This window comes from Panthera leo, chromosome C1, assembly GCF_018350215.1.
Source record: "Panthera leo isolate Ple1 chromosome C1, P.leo_Ple1_pat1.1, whole genome shotgun sequence".
NCBI classification, from domain to species: Eukaryota; Metazoa; Chordata; class Mammalia; order Carnivora; family Felidae; genus Panthera; species Panthera leo.
This window is the reverse complement of record NC_056686.1, coordinates 56,400,034-56,419,471: the sequence shown is the minus strand read 5'-3', so window position 1 is coordinate 56,419,471 and position 19,438 is coordinate 56,400,034.

The following is a 19,438-nucleotide window of genomic DNA, read 5'->3' as shown; positions in this document are numbered from 1 at the left end:
TGCACTGCTGGTGGGAATGCAAACTGGTGCAGCCACTCTGGAAAACAGTATGGAGGTTCCTCAAAAAATTAAAAATAGAACTACCCTAACAATGCAGCATTTGCACTACTAAGTATTTATTCAAAGGATACAAAAAACTGATTCAAAAGGGCACATGCACCCCAATGTTTATAGCAGCACTATCAACAATAGCCAAATTATGGAAAGAACCTAAATGTCCATCAACTAATGAATGGATAAAGAAGATGTGGTATATGTATACAATGGAATACTATTTCGTGATCTAAAAGAATTAAATCTTGCCATTTGCAATAATGTGGATAGAACTAGAATGTATTATGCTAAGCTAAATAAGTCAAAGAAAGACAAATATATGATTTCACTCATATGTGGTATTTAAGAAACACAACAGATGAACATAGGGGAAGGGAAGGAAAAATAAGATAAAAACAGAGAGAGGGGCAAACTATAACAGACTCTTAAATACAGAGAACAAACTAAGAGTTAGTGGAGAAGGAGGTGGGGTGTATGGGCTAAATGGGTGATGGGCATTAAGGAGAGCACTTGTTGGGATGAGCACTGAGCATTATGTGTGATGAATCACTAAATTGTACTCTGAAAACAATACTACACTGTATGTTAACTAACTTGAATTTAAATAAATAAATTAGGGGCACCTGGGTAGCTCCAATGGTTAAGCGTCCAACTTCGGCTCAGGTCGTGATCTTGCAGTTCGTGAGTTCAAGCCCTGAGTCAGGCTCTGTGCTGACAACTCAGAGCCTGGAGCTTGCTTTGGATTCTGTGTCTCCCTGTCTCTCTCTCTGCCCCTTCCCTGCTCATGCTCTACGTCTCTCAAAAATAAATAAACATTAAATTTTTTTTAATAAATACATTAAAAAAAGACGAGAAATAACAAGCATTGACAAGAATAAAGAAAAGGAAACCCTTGTGCACTGTTGGTGGGAATATAAATCAGTAGAGGCACTATGAAAAACAGTATGGAGTTTCCCCAGAAAATTAAAAATACAAATACCAAACAATCCAATAATCCCACATCTGGCTATATATCCAAAGGAAATGAAATCAGTATCCGGAGAAGATATCTGAAAACCTATTGTCATTGCAGCATTAGTCACAATAGCCAAGGTATTGAAACGAGGTAGGTGTCCATTATTTGATGAATGGATAAAGGAGATGTGATATATTATATAATGCTTTGTATATATGAATATTATCCAGTCATGAGAAAGAAGGAAATGCTGCCATTTGCAACAACATGAATAAAATGAGAGGATATTTTGCTAAGTGAAATAAGACAGACAGAGAAGGACAAATACTATATGCTCTCACTTACATATGAAATCTTAAGAAAAAAAAAAAAAAAAAAAGAGCCTAACTCATAGAAACAGAGCAAAATAGAGTTACCAGGGCCTGAGGCATGGGGGAGATAAGGAAATGCTGGTGCAAAGTTACAAGCCTTTAGTTATAAGATGAATTAAGTTCTGGGGATCTAATGTACTACATAGTGACTACAGTTGTTAATAATAATTGAAATTATCAGAAGTAAGGAGATCTTAAACATTCTCACCACACACATACAAAAGGTAACTATGTGAGGTGATGGATGTGTTAATTAACCATATTGCAGTAATTATTTCACAAGGTATATGTATATAAAATCATCACATTGTATACTTTAAATGTATGCAGTTTTATTTGTCCAATATGACTAAATAAAGCTGAAAAGAAAATTTTAAGTTGCATTAGGCTTTACCAAGGAACTTAAGGAATGATTAGTCGTCCCTATAACCTTTTAAATAGAGAGCACTGAGGCCTGTTACCTGCTGTTTATCTGTTGCTTATTTTTAGCATGTTCTAGTTAGCTGTATAGTCAATAATTTTAGCAAACACCTATGGTGAGTCCACCACGTTAAGAGCTGTATGGGTATAAAATAAAGTCATCTTCCCTACACTAGAATCATTCCTAATTTAGTGAAGAAGAGATAATATACAAAGCAAATAGAATCAATAATTAGAGAAGATATATTCAAATTATAGACTCAGCAGAGCCAAGTGGAACAATATCACCAAAACATCAAAAACTTGGTAACATTTATCCATTCATCTCTTATTTATAGCTTGGTGAAAGATAGATTTTTAGAACTAGCCTCTAGAATACAATAGACCCAGGAGGGTCTATGTCTCTCTGTCTCTGTCTCTGTCTCTGTCACTCACTTGCTCTTAGAAGTTGGGCAAGTTCCACAAATTTTCTGTACCTCAGTTTCCTCCTTTATAAAATACAATTAATAACAATGTCTAATTAATCAAGTGAAGATTAAAAGATATAATGCATATAAAATACTTATCATAATATCTGATACAATATAACCCAAATTATTTTTCATCAAATATTTACTGGGGGATTTAATAGGTACAGACTCTCACATTATGCCAAGAACACAAAGATGAATCAAATAACACTGGACTGTTAAATTACCTGTAAATAATTCTACCACGGTAATGTTTGAATCAGACATAACTTCTGCATTCAGGTTTCTATAACTCGTAAGCTAATCATGAATTCTGCTAAATTCTTCAAGTGTTGAGAATAAGAATGATTCAATGTTGAGAGGGCAACTGAAAGAACAGCCTTAAATTAGACCTTTTCAAGGAGAAGAATTAGCCTCCTTGTTCTTATTCAAAATATAAAGCAATCAATCTTTCATGGCACTCAAAATCTCTCATAACCAGTACCTCCTAGCACCTACAAAATTATTGGTTTAAAATTTAGATTATTCAAGCGAGGCTAGTCCCTGTAGATATATTTGAACATAAAAACAAGAAACCATCTTGAACCAAAAAAAAAAAAAAATTGCCTTAAGTCCTTACATGCTACACAGTTCTTCCCTGCAGAAGCAAATCACAATGTGCAAAACTGACACTCCGTTAGTGGGGGGAGGGGGGACAACACGACTATGATATATGCTAACCATATATTTATATGTCTCTGCCTATACAGGGAATGTTCTTTGTTGTTTGTTTTCATTTACATGGAATCACTAGAAGCACACATATAAGACAAGAAAACTAACATAATGCATAATAGGTCTCAGGGTAGATATAAGGAATTCAAAGCAGTATGTATGTCAATACAGGAAAGCTGAACTGAGAATATTCTGACACACATATTTCTTATCCACCTTCTCAATCAAAATCTTTAGCAGAGAAGTAATTTTAACAATACCCTCACATATTATTATAAATAAGCACAGACCATTACTGATCACAAATACTTACTTGATGAATATAAACATAATAAATAGCTAACTGTTATTATTAACTGCTATAACTCAATCTAGAGACAATTGGCTCCACCTTTTATATGTATTAACTCATTTAATTCTTGTAATAATATAAACTGGGTTCCATTATTATCCATACTTTACATATACACGAAACAAGCATTGAAAGAATAAGTAACTTGACCAAGGCTATAGAGTCAGTTTCCTGATTTGTAAGTAGTAATGGTAACAAACATGTTAATAACAGTGTTTTACCATTTACAATGTCATCCTGAGTATATTTTTCTCTCTAACCCTCAAAACACCCTTAAGATCAATAATGAAGTTATTAGCTTATCTGTTTCACAAATGAAGTCACTTCAGAAGTTTTATAACTAGAGCTCAAGCCAGGTCTTCTGACCATGTTTCATTTTCTTTGCACTCTGGTTTCAAAAGTTCCTTTCAATCCCAATGTTCTATTATCCTATGAAATTGTAAAAACCCTTTTTATATATAAATATATACATAGCTTACATAGCACTTATTTCCATTATGAAGCCTTTTTCTGAGTATGTCACATATATTTTAACACATTTAATCCTTACAACCCCATGGGTACACACTATTATTATCCCACATTATAGATGAGAAAACTAAGAAACCAAGAGGTAAGCAGGGGTACCTGAGTGGCTCAGTCGGTTAAGTGTCTGACTTCAGCTCAGGTCATGATCTCAGGATTCATGGGTTCGAGTCCTGCATCGGGTTCTGTGCTGACAGCTTAGCAGCTGGAGCTGCTTCAGATTCTGTGTCTCCCTCACTCTCTATCCCTCCCTGGCTCACACTGTGTCTGTCTCTCTCTCTCAAATACAAATAAACATTAAAAACAAATTTTTTTAATAAAAACAAAAAACAAGGAACCAAGAGGTAGTTAATTTGTTTAGCAAAGTATTTGTACAGCTAGCAAATGGCAGGGCTAGGATTCAAACCCAAGTAGCTGTACTCCAGAAACTGCTCTTAACCATCACATGGCCCCATAAACCATTATATTAAATGCTCTCACAGAAAAAAAAAAAAAAAAACTCGAGTGATTTGTTTTAAAAATAAAGAAAGAATAACATTTAAAATAACATGTCTGGGGCACCTGGTGGCTCAGTCAATTAAGCAGCTGACTTGATTTCGGCTCAGGTCATGATCTCATGGTTCACAGGGTTAAGCCTCCAGTGGAGGTCTGCACTCAAGGTGCACAGAGGCTTAGGATTCTCTCTCCTTCTCTCTCTCTCTGCCCCTCCCCTGCTCATGTGTGCATGTGCACTCACTCTCTCAAAATAAAGTTTTAAAAAATAAAAAATAAATAAAATAAAATAAAATAAAATAAAATAAAATAAAATAAAATAAAATAATGTCTGACGTAAAACACTGTCTAGAAGGTGAGGTGAATAAATAAATCAATAAATATTTACTGAATGTTTGCTTTGGGCAGACATTATATTAAGCACTGCTGAGAATATAAACAAGTTACATCCCTGTTCTTAAAAGGAGTTTATAGTCTAGTTGGGGAGAATAAGTCTACGTATATAAAGTAAACAAATAAAATTGGGACAATCATTGTTTATTCATTCATACACAATATAAATATCAAGTGTGTAATACAGATAATAAATGCTATAGAAAACTGCTAAGACATGGAATGTAAAACCTAAGCAAAATAAATCATAAACAGGAAAGTCTTAATGCAGCTTTAACCAAAAAACAAAAATTGAGGTTGATTCTTATGAAAATATCATCTTTTTCATAGAGAAATACAAAATTTAGCAACATGTTTACCTTAAACCTCATCAATCCTTTCTAAAAAAATTACATTTAGATCAATATTTATAGCAACAAAGAGTATAAGAGATGACAAATGTCTGACATCTTTTACATAGACTCAAATTCTTTTAAACACCTGATTACTGAAGAGTTATCTACAAAATTTAATGAAATGCTTAGTTGCTAGATAAAACAATATGCTATATTATTTCTTGAAAAGACGAGCACTTTGTGTCTATAATATTGATAATATAGCACACTCTGCAATGTCCAAAGAAAGCATTCAACCTTACATATTCCTTCCCTTTTAGGTCAAGAAGTATAAGAGTACCTGCCTCCTCTTGCAATATCCTCTTCTGGGTGGATTTTACAGTATTTATAGCATTTACATGATAAATACAAGGTCCATTAGGAACAAAAATAAAGACCAGGTGGCAATGGAATCATTGAACATCATTAACAAACATCACCCTACTTACTCATTTTGATATTACTTGTGCTGCCAGTTAATTATATTTAGATAAGAAAACAACAATGTACACAGAAAAAAAAATCTAACCATACTGAGAAAAAAATTTAAATGAATCACACTTGGGTATGGAAATCCACTACAAAAGGGTAGAAGTTACAGGAGAAACTTCTGTAACAAAGGGGGAATAATCTGTCAGAATCTCTTAAGCTAAAGGACTTTTTCGTGTAAGAAACATTTAAAAAGCACTTGCTACTATGCTAGGTGCATTGAAATGTGGAGAAAAAAGACATAGTCTTTGACATTCATATTTGAACCATTTATATTTAGGTTCAATTTTATTGAGAAAAACATTATAAGCATTATAATGGAGATTGGTCCCTCCAAGAGGAATATATGAGAATGAAGAAAAAGCGAGTAACCCTCTAGAGAAATGAGAGAAGGTGTAAATGAAAGGATGGCTATACATGGCATATTGAAGCTTGAGTAAAAAATGACTACATGGAAAGGAGGAAGGCAGGAAAAATAAATCCTGGAATTACACCAGACTTTTCTCCAACAAAGGAGACAGTTTATTTCCAAGTGGCCAAAATGAATGAATTTTCCTTCTTAATAACAAAAATTTTCTGTAAAAGACTAATACTGGCTAATCTGTTAAAATGACTTCTGCATTTTCAAATATCTTAAATCTATCTATCAATCATCTTCAGATTAGTCAAAAATCTAGTGCATTAAAAAATGTAAAGGATGCTATCCTCCTGACCACCACTGCCATCACTGCACTCCACTGGTAAAAATACTATGTAGGTAAAATTCACAAATGTATTGATAAAATGAAAATTTAAGATTTAAAAGTACAGATTCTTTATGAGACATTATCTGCAGCAAATATACAGCTGCAGCAGCATGCTATTCTTTATTGTGATGCAAGTCACAACTATATCCTTACTGTAAGGACTATGTTTAGACTAGTCAGAATCTCATTTTTTTTTTTTATAAATGATAGGACTGATAATACTCAGAAGAGGATTGTAGTTTTCCTAATAAGGGGATGCAGAAGTCTCTTAGAAATAGATTGCTGCACACTTTTTTTAGTTTATTTATTTATTCATTTATTTATTTATTGAGAGAGAGAGAGAGAGAGAGAGAGAGAGAGAGAGAGAGAGAGAGAATCCTAAGCAGGCTACATGCTGTCAGGACAGAGTCCAACACAGGGCTCAATCTCACGAACTGTGAGATCATGACCTAAGCTGAAATCAAGAGTCAGATGCTCAGTCAAATGAGCCACCCAGGTGCCCCTAGATTGCTGCACACTTAATCAAAAAGGCTTACACTCTGCAAAAGCAAAAGAGGATGGCAAGTATGGAAAGGTCCTCTCTAGCACTGATCCTCTGGGGAAGCCAATTTGAAGAAAAGGACAAAACTGGAATTCCTTCAGGACAGCCCCTCAACACTACAATATGCAAATTCCCTACAGACATCATGAAGTCACTGGGCAACCCTCCATCAAATGTATATATATATATTTTTTATTATATGAAATTTATTGTCAAATTAGTTTCCATACAACACCCAGTGCTCATCCCAAAAGATGCCCTCTTCAATGCCCATCACCTACCCTACCCTCCATCTCACTCCCCATCAACCCTCAGTTTGTTCTCAGTTTTTAAGAGTCTCTTATGCTTTGGCTCTCTCCCACTCTAACCTCTTTTTTTTTTCCTTCCCCTCCCCCATGGGTTTCTGTTAAGTTTCTCAGGATCCACGTAAGAGTGAAAACATATGGTCTGTCTTTCTCTGTATGGCTTATTTCACTTAGCATCACACTCTCCAGTTCCATCCACGTTGCTACAAAGGGCCATATTTCATTCTTTCTCATTGCCACGTAGTACTCCATTGTGTATATAAACCACAATTTCTTTATCCATTCATCAGTTGATGGACATTTAGGCTTTTTCCACAATTTGGCTATTGATGAGAGTGCTGTTATAAACATTGGGGTACAAGTGCCCCTATGCATCAGCACTCCTGTATCCCTTGGGTCAATTCCTAGCAGTGCTACTGCTGGGTCACAGGGTAGGTCTATTTTTAATTTTTTTAGGAACCTCCACACTGTTTTCCAGAGTGGCTGCACCAGTTTGCATTCCCACCAACAGTGCAAGAGGGTTCCTGTTTCTCCACATCCTCGCCAGCATCTATAGTCTCCTGATTTGTTCATTTCGACCACTCTGACTGGCGTGAGGTGATATCTGAGTGCAGTTTTGATTTGTATTTCCCTGATGAGGAACAACGTTGAGCATCTTTTCATGTGCCTGTTGGCCATCCGGATGTCTTCTTTAGAGAAGTGTCTATTCATGTCTTCTGCCCATTTCTTCACTGGATTATTTGTTTTTCGGGTGTGGAGTTTGGTGAGCTCTTTATAGATTTTGGATACTAGCCCTTTGTCCGATATGTCATTTGCAAATATCTTTTCCCATTCCGTTGGTTGCCTTTTAGTTTTGTTGATTGTTTCCTTTGCAGTGCAGAAGCTTTTTATCTTCATGAGGTCCCAATAGTTCATTTTTGCTTTTAATTCCCTTGCCTTTGGGGATGTGTCAAGTAAGAAATTGCTGCAGCTGAGGTCAGAGAGGTCTTTTCCTGCTTTCTCCTCTAGAGTTTTGATGGTTTCCTGTCTCACATTCAGGTCCTTTATCCATTTGAGTTTATGTTTGTGAATGGTGTGAGAAAGTGGTCTAGTTTCAACCTTCTGCATGTTGCTGTCCAGTTCTCCCAGCACCATTTGTTAAAGAGACTGTCTTTTTTCCATTGGATATTCTTTCCTGCTTGGTCAAAGATTAGTTGGCCATACTGTTGTGGGTCTAGTTCTGGGGTTTCTATTCTATTCCATTGGTCTATGTGTCTGTTTTTGTGCCAATACCATGCTGTCTTGATGATGACAGCTTTGTAGTAGAGGCTAAAGTCTGGGATTGTGATGCCTCCTGCTTTGGTCTTCTTCTTCAAAATTACTTTGGCTATTTGGGGCCTTTTGTGGTTCCATATGAATTTTAGGATTGCTTGTTCTAGCTTCGAGAAGAATGCTGGTGAAATTTTGATTGGGATTGCATTGAATGTGTAGATAGCTTTGGGTAGTACTGACATTTTGACAATATTTATTCTTCCAACCTATGAGCACGGAATGTTTTTCCATTTCTTTGTATCTTCTTCATAAGCTTTCTATAGTTTTCAGCATATAGATCTTTTACATCTTTGGTTAGATTTATTCCTAGGTATTTTATGCTTCTTGGTGCAATTGTGAATGGGATCAGTTTCTTTATTTGTCTTTCTGTTCCTTCACTATTAGCGTATAAGAATGCAACTGATTTCTGTACATTGATTTGGTATCCTGCAACTTTGCTGAGTTCATGTATCAGTTCGAGCAGACTTTTGGTGGAGTCCATTGGATTTTCCATGTATAATATCATGTCATCTGCAAAAAGTAAAAGCTTGACTTCATCTTTGCCAATTTTGATGCCTTTGATGTCCTTTTGTTGTCTGATTGCTCATGCTAGAACTTCCAACACTATGTTAAACAACAGCGGTGAGAGTGGGCATCCCTGTCGTGTTCCTGATCTCAGGGGAAAAGCTCTCAGTTTTTCCCCATTGAGGATGATGTTAGCTGTGGGATTTTCATAAATGGCTTTTATGATGTTTAAGTATGTTCCTTCTATCCCGACTTTCTCGAGGGTTTTTATTAAGAAACGTTGCTGAAATTTGTCAAATGCTTTTTCTGCATCGATTGACCAGGATCATATGGTTCTTATCTTTTCTTTTATTAATGTGATGTATCATGTTGATTGATTTGTGAATGTTGAACCAGCCCTGCATCCCAGGAATGAATCCCACTTGATCATGGTGAATAATTCTTTTTATATGCTGTTGAATTCGATTTGCTAGTATCTTATTGAGAATTTTTGCATCCATATTCATCAGGGATATTGGCCTGTAGTTCTCTTTTTTTTACTGGGTCTCTGTCTGGTTTAGGAATCAAAGTAATACTGGCTTCATAGAATGAGTCTGGAAGTTTTCCTTCCCTTTCTATTTCTTGGAATAGCTTGAGAAGGATAGGTATTATCTCTGCTTTAAATGTCTGGTAGAACTCCCCTGGGAAGCCATCTGGTCCTGGACTCTTATTTGTTGGAAGATTTCTGATAACTGATTCAATTTCTTTGCTGGTTATGAGTCTGCTTAAGTTTTCTATTTCCTCCTGATTGAGTTTTGGATGTGTATGGGTGTTTAGGAATTTGTCCATTTCTTCTAGGTTGTCCAGTTTGTTGGCATATAGTTTTTCATAGTATTCCCTGATAATTGCTTGTATTTCTGAGGGATCGGTTGTAATAATTCCATTTTCATTCATGATTTTATCTATTTGGGTCATCTCCCTTTTCTTTTTGAGAAGCCTGGCTAGAGGTTTATCAATTTTGTTTATTTTTTCAAAAAACCAACTCTGGGTTTCATTGATCTGCTCTACAGTTTTTTTAGATTCTATATTGTTTATTTCTGCTCTGATCTTTATTATTTCTCTTCTTCTGCTGGGTTTAGGGTGTCTTTGCTGTTCTGCTTCTATTTCCTTTAGGTGTTCTGTTAGATTTTGTATTTGGGATTTTCCTTGCTTCTTGAGATAGGTCTGGATTGCAATGTATTTTCCTCTCAGGACTGCCTTTGCTGCATCCCAAAGCATTTGGATTGTTGTATTTTCATTTTCATTTGTTTCCATATATTTTTTAATTTCCTCTCGAATTGCCTAGTTGACCCACTCATTCTTTAGTATGGTGTTCTTTAACCTCCATGTTTTTGGAGGTTTTCCAGACTTTTTCCTGTGGTTGATTTCAAGCTTCATAGCATTGTGGTCTGAAAGTATGCATGGTATGATCTCAATTCTTGTATACTTATGAAGGGCTATTTTGTGACCCAGTATGTGATCTATCTTGGAGAATGTTCCATGTGCACTCGAGAAGAAAGTATATTCTGTTGCTTTGGGATGCAGAGCTGTGCTTCTGCGGATCCATCCCTCCGGCAGCAGGTCTGACTCCTTCCTAGTGCCGCAGGGCCCCTCCCGAAGCGGATCACTGAAGGAAAAGCGAGCTGAGCCTCCCCCTCCCGCCCCAGTGCACCTTGCCAATCCACCCCAGCTAATACGCCAGATCCCCAGCACCACAAGCCTGGCAATGTGCAAGTAGCCCAGATGGGCCACGCCACCCCACAGTGAATCTCACTCTTAGGAGATGGGAAGAGAAGGTACACACCAGTCTGACTGCGGCCCCAGCGGTGGGCTGGGGGCAGACATCAGGTCTGACTGCAGCCCCACCCACCAACACAAGTTATTCAAGACAGCACAGGGGAAGTGCCCTGCAGTTCCACACCACTCCAGGGACTATCCAAAATGACAAAACAGAAGAATTCCCCTCAAAAAATCTCCAGGAAATAACAACAGCTAACGAACTGATCAAAAAAGGAATTAAACAATGTAACAGAAAGTGAATTTAGAATAATAGTCATAAAATTAATCGCTGGGCTTGAAAACAGTATAAAGGACAGCAGAGAATCTACAGAGATCTACAGAGATCAAGGGACCAAGGAATAGCCAGGAGGAGCTTAAAATGCTATAAATGAGCTGCAAAATAAAATGGAGACAACCACAGCTCGGACTGAAGAGGCAGAGGAGAGAATAGGTGAACTAGAAGATAAAATTATGGAAAAAGAGGAAACTGAGAAAAAGATAAAAAAAATCCAGGAGTATGAGGGGAAAATTAGAGAACTAAGTGATGCACTAAAGAGAAATAATCTACGCATAATTGGTATTCCAGAGGAAGAAGAGAGAAGGAAAGGTGCTGAAGGTGAACTTGAAGAAATAATAGCTGAGAACTTCCCAGATCTGGGGAAGGAAAAAGGCATTGAAATCCAAGAGGCACAGAGAACTCCCTTCAGATGTAGCCTGAATCGATCTTCTGCCGACATATCATAGTGAAACTGGCAAAATACAAGGATAAAGAGAAAATTCTGAAAGCAGCTACAGATAAACGTGCTGTAACATATAAAGGGAGACCTATAAGACTCGTGACCCATCTCTCTACTGAAACTTGGCAGTCCAGAAAGGAATAGCAGGAAATCTTCAATGTGATGAACAGAAAAAAATATGCAGCTGAGAATCCTTTATCCAGCAAATCTGTCATTTAGAATAGAAGGAGAGATAAAGGTCTTCTCAAACAAACAAAAACTGAAGGAATTCATCACCACTAAACCAGCCCTACAAGAGATCTTAAGGGGGATCCTGTGAGACAAAGTACCAGAGACATTGCTATAAGCATGAAACCTACGGACATCACAATGACTCTAAACCCATATCTTTCTATAATAACACTGAATGTAAATGGACTAAATGCGCCAGCCAAAAGACATAGGGTATCAGAATGGATAAAAAAATAAGACCCATCTATTTGCTGTCTACAAGAGACTCATTTTAGACCTGAGGACACCTTCAGATTAAAAGTGAGGGGATGGAGAACTATTTATCATGCTACTGGAAGTCAAAAGAGAGCTAGACTTTATATTAAAGATTGTAACAAGAGATGAAGAAGGGCATTATAATAATTACAGGGTCTATCCATCAGGAAGAGCTAACAATTATAAATGTCTATGCGCCGAATACGGGAGCCCCCAAATATATAAAATAATTACTCACGAACATAAGCAACCTTATTGATAAGAATGTGGTAATTGCAGGGGACTTTAACACCCCACTTACAACAATGGATAGATCATCTAGACACATGGTCAATAAAGAAACAAGGGCCCTGAATGATACATTGGATCTCTCTGTCTCTTAAAAATAAACATCAAAAAAATGTTTTTTAAAATCACTTAATCTTACTACCCTTCTAAGTATTCTTTTCCAAGTAACTCGTTGAGGAAATTCTCAATTAATATAGATGTGGTTTCAAAATTCTAGTCTTAGCCTGATCCCTTGGGGAGGCCTGGTACAGGAATTAGACCACAGAGTTTGTTCCACCCAGAGGCAAGAGTACTGGGCTATTTCACCCCCACATCAGATAGTCCCTGGCTGCAAGCTGTAGATGGGGAAAAGGAAGGAAGAAAAAAAGGGTATATCCTCCCCGGAATCTCCAAGCAAAGTGACCCCCCCTTGAAATCCTCAGAAAAAGGATGAAGGTATATGCTGTTAATGGCCAACACCAGTAGTAGCCAGAAGATGAATACAAATCCAACTAAAGGGAATCTGGGCAAGGCTCCAATAACATCTGATATATCTGCCAAGTGTTTAGCCAACTTTTGCTTGGATACTTACAGTGAGAAAGAACTCACCATCACATGCCCTTCTCCACATAACAAGGCAGCCCATTACAATCCTTGGATGGCTTAGAAACAAAAGTCTTCCTCTTGTTGGATGTGGGGGAATAAAAGGAGGTCATTCCAGGACAGCATATGCAAAGACCCAGAGTATAAAAAAGCATAATGGTATGTATTGTTGTTTAGCTAGTACTAAGATTTATTGTAGTTAAACTTCAGATGTGAAAGTATAAAGTGACAAGATGGTCTAGGAAGATGGCTATAGGCCAGATAGCTAGATAATGAAAGACCTACATGCCTCATCAAGGACTTGTGATGATGTTATAAGATACCACTAAATGTATTTTAGCAGAAAAGGGAAATGATCATCTCCTTTATAAAGCCCATTCTGTAGTGGCCCTCTTGGCGCAGTGGGCAGCACGTCAGTCTCATAAAGCCCATTCTGGAAGCAATGCAGAGAGCAATGCTACCTCATTATGTTAACTTTATGGGCTTTCACATCTGTGTTTCCTCTGGACTATCAGCTCTTCAAGGACAGAAACCTTGCCTTATTTATCCTTTTATTCTGAGTACCTAAAACAATAAATGTTTATACAACCGAAATGAACTGATCATAAGGAAGAGAAATCATTACAACAACCCCAAATGAGGGATGTTAAAGGTTCAAATCAAGAGTGAGCAAACCATAACCCACAGGCCTAATCCAGCCTAACACTTCTTTTTGTAAGTAAAATTCTACTGGAATACAGCCACAGCAATTTGTTCACATACTGTCTATAGTTGCAGTCATGAAAGTTGAATAACTGCAACAGAGACCATATGGCCTACAAACCTAAATAGTATCTGCCCCTTTATAGAAAAGGTCTGCTGACCCCTGGACTAAACTGAAACCGTAGTCATATAAATGAATAGGTGAGACGGATAGAAATGATACTTAGGAGAAAAAAATCAATTGGAGTAGCCACTACTCATTGCTCTTAGTTCTCTTTCTTGGTATTATGTACACATTAGAGACCCGCATTATAAATATGTATAAAAAGCTTACAAGTATCCCAAAATATCTTTTCATAATTCCTATTAATTTGCCAAAGTTAAATTGAACTATCATTTCCATAAAGTTCCTTATACTCTAAAGAACACACAGGGTAGTTCATTTACCACCAGGCCTACAGATCCAAAACAGAAACTATCCTGTTTGGTCCACTTAAACTAAGACAGTCCTACAGTAATGGGACAGTATCAGCCCTGGGGTCTCTTATATAAATCTTCTAAAAGGCTCCCAACCTCTAAATCATTGCCACATTCTGGTCTTCAGAGATGGCCTAAATCTTTTTCACCTCATTAAGCTGCTCTGCACCAGAGTCCTCTAAAAACTTTTCATCTGAAAAGTCCCCATAAGGCCTGAAATTTCTTTTCCCTTCTCTATGTGGTTGGAACATAAAAGATTGCAATTCAAAGAAAAAGTAAAGAACTGTCATGGTCCTTTTTGTTGGCATTAATCTCTGAATAGCGGATTTAGGGTGACTTTTTTTTTTCAGTTCGTGGTTCTCCACTTCCTGTTTGAATATACACTACAAAGCCTCAGTGAAATGTATTTATAGGACACAGTGAGCCAGTTGCTATGTCTTTTGTATCAGGACTTGAAAGATAAAGGCAGGCTCCTTTCTTAAAAAAAAAAAAAAAAAAAAAAAAAAAAAAAAAAGCAATCTGCAGCCATAGAAACATCTAATCTTAGTCATAGCACCAACACCCCCAGATGGGCAAAAAAAAGATGATTTAGATTAAAAGTTGCTCATAAAAATGGATTTTTAAACATCACACCTTGAATAACAAACCAATGAGGAAAACTTTTCCTAACTTACATAGAATTTAAGAAAAATGAAAGAACAAATGATGTATTGGTACTTTTATATTTGAAGATTATTTACCTCAAATATTTAGTTGCTGTAATTATTTGGAAGCAAGTAAAATGTCGACCACACATCATACAATAGAATGTTTTTCAAATTAATTAAATATATAAGTGTGAAAACAAGAGTAAAAATATAAAACCAGAAGAAAAAGTATGTAAATATTTCTGATTTCAGAGTGGAGAAGGATTCTTTAAGAATGTGACTAAAAGAGTCACATCTGAAAGACAAAGTGATAGATTTCAACATATAAAACTTAAGACTTCTGGATATATTAAAACAGAATATTCAAATTTTAAAAGCAAGTAACCAACATTTGGAAAATGTTTCAATGGCGATGACTAGAAGTTTCATTTTTTTTCTACAAGAAGAAACACATGAAAACATAATTTTAAAAAATAAGCATAGAATATGAGGATATGCATGAAGAAAAAAATGACCAATAAATATATGAAAATATTCTCAGTCTTGCATATAATCAAATAAATATAAATAAAAACAGCAAAAAACTACCTCTTTTGCCTGTATATAAGCAAAGATATTTATTTCAAAGATAGTATACAGATATAGTAGTTCAAATGTTTTTGGTTGCAAATAATAGAAAACCAATTCAAGGTAATTTAAACAGTGAAAAATTAGTAGACCCTCAAAATTTTCTAAATCCATAGAGAGGTTTGCCTTCGGGCATGGTATAATCAGTAATCAAGCTCCAATTCCCTATACTTTTTTTGGATCTGGTCTATTTCTCAGCATTGTGCTAAAGCTGGCTACCCTCATGAAGGCAAAATGGTGACAGTAATTACAGGAGTTGGCTTTGTACTATACCATTCAGGAAAAAAAAAAAGAGAGTATCTCTTCTATCAGGCAGCTCAGTCCTGGCATTCACTTTGATTGGATAAATTTAGATCATATTTCCAATCCTTGACCAATCATAGCCAAGGAAATGGTACCCTCTAATTTGAGTTAAATGTCCATGTCTGAACCAATCACTGTGGCAAGAGAAATAAAAGTTTGATAATTAACTTAAAGCATTCAGAGTCCATTCTTGGTATTCAAGGTGGGGTAAATTCTCTTCAAGTCATGTAGCTGATACTTAATGCAGGAAGAGGAATAGACTAGCAACACTGACAATGTATACAGAAACAAGCTCAGTTAGGCACAGTGCATGGAGCAATAAATTACTGAAATATTTTTAAGAAAATTGGACTATAAATATCAAAGCCTTAAAAATGTATACACCACATTTTTTTCTAGAATTCCAGATGTTAAAATTTATCCTAAGGGAATAATCATAGTACATAGAAAGATATATTATGTTGGTTTAGGGTTATCAAAAATTAACATCCAAGAATGGAAAATTAGTTAAATAAATATGACATATATGATAAATAACTCGTAATAGAATAGTGCAGAAGAATATTTACTGACATATAAAACTAATCAAGATATATTGCTAAATCATTAAAACCAACAGTATAATCCATGTTCATTACTTGTTTTTAAATTCTGAACAACCTGTTTTGAGATATCCAAAAGTCTTAAGAGATTATCCTATTTTTGTAAACTATATATACATATAGGTACACATTGAAAAAGACATATCAAAATGTAAATAGTTGTTACCTCTGGATAGAACAATTATAGTTTTTGTTTATTTTTCATAATTTTCTGTATTTTATAAATTTCCTTAATGCTTATGAACTATTCTAGTAATGAAAAAAATTCATGTTTAAAACAAATAATTACAAATAATAGTTAAAACAGTTTGAAGGAAATAATTAAACAAATCTACATTTTGAAAAGATTTAATGGGTACTGTGACTTTAAGAACGTGTTAGTGAAAAATTCCGAAAGTTCTCAACTGCAGGTTGAGAAAAAGCCCACATAAAAGCAGAGTTCTACAAATAAAATCTTTAAATAATCTGCATCTTATCCCTGGAGGAGCAACAGCATGAAGTCACCCTTTAGTTGTACAGCTTTAGTCCACCTGAGCTTAATGCTAAGCTTAACGCTGATTTTATCCATAATGACTCTTCTACCCTCTGGGGAAAAGCTTAGGGTAAACAAAGAAATATAAAGCCTCCCAAGAGGGCTTTCCAACTCCCTGATGAATCCTTTTTTGAGAACAGGCCCAAATATTCATATTTATACATCAGTGCAAGTAAAGGCTAATGACCCAAAATTGCACTATATGTAGCTCCAAATGTACTATATGTAGCTTCAACTTTCACGTAATTGTTTCAGAGAGCAAATAATGTGGGTCTGGCCTATGTGAAAATATGTGTACACTAGGCTATAAGAATAATCATCTAAATTTAATGTGATCATTTTTAAAAGTCAGTTAGACTATAAACGTATTGGCTCCATCTATTGATGTATTATATAGGCACAGACCATAGAAGCTAAATATGCATCATCTCAAAGAGAGCTAGAAAACTGAAAATACATAGTCCTGTATGATGTGAGAGGATTCAACGCATATATGCTATCTACACATAGCTGATCCTAACTCCATTGCTATAGAACGTACACTATGCTTCAGTCAACATACTACTACAAAAATAGACCAAAAACAAATCAGCAAGTAAAGGAGAGAAAAGAGCACAAGGTATCAAGGGAAAGTTTCCTTTTCTGGTTTCTGATTTAAGAAAGCAAAGTTTAAGGCATTCATTCATTCAACATCCAATTAATGTTTCTACAGGATACAGAAGTGAATTAAGTGAACAAAAATCCCTGCTTCATGGAACATTCTACTGGATATATATTCTACATATGCTTCTTTTCCCACTTGCCTTAATATTCAGAGAATGAAAATGAAATTGGGTATCCAAGAGAGGCTGGCAAGGATTGAAGGACAGGTACCTTTGGCTAAGAAGAAAGCTTGGAGAGCCCATCCTATCTGAATTCTGGAAAGAGGAAGAGGGAAAAACAAGTCTGTTGTCAAAATCAGAACCAGAAATTTGTCTTTGGTGTCCCCTTCCACCTTTCTATCATAACCCTCCCCTATTTACTGGGTCCTCTCTTTCATATTCCTCAATACCAACCATTTTTTCAGATGCCCCAGTCAATAGTGGATGAGAAAAGAATGAGTAATGCTATATAGATTTTCTCCCTATGGATGCTGTTGTACCTATCAGTGTCTGATCCACATGGAGACTACTAAGGGAGGAAGGGATGGATGGATGCTTTCATGGATGCATAGATTAGTAAGTAAAAACATAAGTGATGAAAAAGTGAAAAAATAAGTGAAGGCATAAACAAAAGAATGATTAGATTCTATAGAGGAAAAGACTTAAAGGTGCTCATAGGAACCTCATGAAGTCAGAAATGGTAAAGATGCGAAAAAAATAAAAAGATATCATACCCCAAAGATGTGACTGAGGTGACAGAATCCAGGAGGGGGAAAAAAAACAAACAAAACAATAAATACAATTATAAAACTAAGCCCCAGTAAAAAAGAAAAAAATCAAAGCACCTCTTAACGATAAGCAAGGGAGCCAGAGGGGAGGTCAGAGGATCAGTTCTGACTGCAATCTTGAATCCTGATGCAGTAAGAATATCTCTGCTTCTGAAAACAGCAGGCTCTGAAAGGCTTCATTTAAAGTGGTACTAGGGATTTATGCATAGAAGTATGCATAGAACTCTTCAGAAGGGCTCAAACATTGTATACTCCAAACTGAGATGAATTCTAACCATTTATAAAAGATCTCTATTATTTTTTATTTAAATTTAAAACCACAAATAAAAAGAAATTAAAAGCATCCATAATATTCTGATAATCAGAAGTATCTTTGAAAGTTTTATACCATTTTAGTGTGTATGCACATATACACATGTGCTTATATGTGTTTAGTATAATACATATTTAAGTTAAATATATTTAATACAATTTGATGTGTATTATTTAAGAGATTCATATTTTGTTTTGAAATACATACATACTAACACATGCATACATATGTATATGCTTTTAACCTGCTTTTTTTCATTTAAACATATTATAAATATTCCCATGAGAAGAAACTGCCTTTGGTATTATAATATTTTATCAGCATTCTTTTTTTAAATTGTTTTTCATGTTTATTTATATTTGAGAGAGAGAAACAGAGCACAAGCCAGGGAGGGGCAGAGAGAGAGGGAGATACAGAAATCAAAGCAGGCTCCAGGCTCTACACTGTCAGCGCAGAGCCCGACACAACAAGGCTCAAACCCATGAATCCTGAGATCATAACCTGAGCTGAAGTCTGGTGCTTAACCAACTGAGCCACCCAGGCGTCCCTTTTTTTTTTTTTTTTTAAGAGAGTGCACACAAGTGGGGTGGGGGTGGGGGGGGTAGGGTGGAGAGGGAGAGAGAGGGAGAGAGAGGGAGGGAGAGAGAAAGAGAAAATTTTAAGCAGGCTCCACACTCAGCATAAAGCCCTATTTGGGGCTCCATGCCACAATCCTGGGATCATGACCTGAGCCAAAATTAAGAGTTGGATGCTCAAGGAACTGAGGCACCCAGGCGCCCCACCATGCTATTTTATTTTATAGATATACTATAATTTAACCAACCAATCCCCCATGTTAGACATTTAGTTTTGTTTTCTCCCATGTTTTGTTATTTCAAAGTAATTTAGGTTTTTAAAATA